This window comes from Homarus americanus, unplaced genomic scaffold (assembly GCF_018991925.1).
Source record: "Homarus americanus isolate GMGI-L3 unplaced genomic scaffold, GMGI_Hamer_2.0 scaffold824, whole genome shotgun sequence".
NCBI lineage: Eukaryota > Metazoa > Arthropoda > Malacostraca > Decapoda > Nephropidae > Homarus > Homarus americanus.
The window spans coordinates 2,616,657-2,619,069 of NW_024719328.1; positions in this window are offsets into that span (position 1 = coordinate 2,616,657).

Here is a 2,413-nt window from a genome sequence, read left to right on the forward strand (position 1 = left end):
TAATAATAATAATGATAATAACTAACGGTATACTGAGAGAACAGGGCAGCTGTAAGGCTGAAAATATACAATTACATAATTGGGGAATGGGTCTCTTAATCTACAAATGATATACAAGTAACATAAGTGATACAAATATGATATATAATAATTAAGAGGGTAGAAGCACAACCTACAGGGCATTTCATCATAGTGACAGTGCGAAAAGTAAAATTGACCGGGAGTGAATACACTGGTTGATTACAAATTATTGATAATTTTACAATGGTGGGACTGGGCTGCTCTTATAGCGATCAGTTCGTGCTCGTATGGGCTGGATGCGGTTGTGGTGTCGAACAGCAATTCTCGGACGAGGGATGTCGGGTGGTAGTAAGAGCCGGTGTCGAGAAGCTTCTCACCAAATTTGCAGATGCGGTCGTGGTGATGGTCAGAAAGAGCCGAGAGAGCCAGTGTGTTGAGTACTTCTTGATATTTGGATTAGGAAGGGGAGAGAATAATCTTGCATGCCCAATTTTGCACTTTTTCTAGGCATTTACGTTGTGTGGCATTTAGGGAGGAAGACCAGGTAGGGCAGGCATAGGTGAGCTTGGGAAGTATGAACGTTGAGTAGACACCGAGGAGTTCGGGCGCAGGAACTCCGAGGGACTTGAGTCGGCGGAGGAGGTGGAGACGGAAATTGGAGGATTTGACAATTTCACTGACAAGTGGTTTCCAATTTAGTTTGTTGTCTATGGTGACGCCGAGGAGCTTAGTGGAATCTACAACCTGGAGTGTGTTGGGACCTAAAGTAATGGAAGGGGGGTGGGACAACGTCGGAGGAGAGGTTGATTTGCATAACCATGGTCTTGGTATGGTTGATGGTGACGTGATTGTTGGTGACCCAGTTTTGGAGACTGTTCAATAAATCCTGAAGGGCGGTCTAGTCGAGAGCAGAGCTGTTGACACTGATCCCAATGGTGGATTCGTCGACATATTTCCAGCGAGCAAGGGTTTCTCGTAGGGCATCATTGATGAGCATAAGGAAGCACAGTGGTCCCATCTTGGTGCCTTAGGGGACGCCACAGGTGAGTGGCTGAAAGGTGGAGACAGCCCCTCGGAAGTGTACAGCTTGGCGTGCGTAATAATAATGATAATAATAACAATAATAATAATAATTAACGGTTTATTGAAAAAGTTCTGCAGCCCGAAGGCTGAAAATATATATTGGACATAAATGACTTATTACATACATTGGTGGTTTAACAAAAGCCTTCATTAGAGAAAGGTAAAGGAACATACATTGATTATACAGATTAATGTTTACAGTGAAGGTCACGTAGAATTTGTGCGCTGAGGTGTTGAACAGCAAGCACGTAGTGTAGTAACTCCCTCACAGATGGTGTTATGAGGGGCCTCACATGGTGTAGTAATTCCCTCATAGATGGTGTTATGAGGGGCATCACGTGGTGTAGTAATTCCCTCACAGATGGTGTTATGAGGAACTTCACTGGCTAGTTCCATTCCTTTCCTAAATGAAATAGTAACTTTTGGCGAGAACTTGTTGATATTCCTTTGGGGAGGAGGGTTGAGGAGAGGGAGTTGGTATGGGCCAACATAACAGTTGACCTGGCTGCTGCCAGAGCAGCGCCAGGTATGTGTTGACCCTTCGGTGGTCAAGGACGAAGTGTGTGTGTGTGTGTGTGTGTGTGTGTGTGTGTGTGTGTGTGTGTGTGTGTGTGTGTGTGTGTGTGTGTGGCAACCTGTGGTGTAAGTGTCAGCATTTTTTTTTTTACAAGAATTAGCCCACCCGGGCACAGGTCAGACGATCCACAACGAGCCGCAGGGGCGAAAAAATAAGAACATAAAGAAATTTAATATAGAGATGAAAAAGGTTATACAGTGTTAATCTACACCACGAAGATGCCGGAAAACCAGCTTTTTAAAGTGAGACAGATTGTATGAGTATGGAAACACATAAGAAGGCATAGCATTCCACAGTTTGGCTGTGTGAGGAAAGAAGGAGGTACTAGAACGGGTTATTCTAGTGTGACCGACATCCACAGAGAAACGGTGAGCACCGCGGGCAAAACGTGTTTTATGAGCCCACGGCCTTGTCGGCGGTACACAGGATGCCAAATCCACCGAGCATTGTCCGTTAAAGTACCTGTAAAAGAGAGAGAGTGAAGCAACATTGCGGCGAAGAGAAAGGGAAGAGAGATTGTCGACTAAAGGAGGAGAGCTAATAAGACGAAATGCCTTTAATTCCACCCTATCTAGCAGTTGGACAGAAGAAGATCCACCCCAGATATGAGAGCAGTACTCCAAGTTAGGACGAATGAATACTTTATATACTTTGAGCAAATGCTCAGGAGTGAAGTAGCTACGGCATCAGTACAGCTTTTCCAACTTTCGGGAGGCAGCTTTATATTATAGG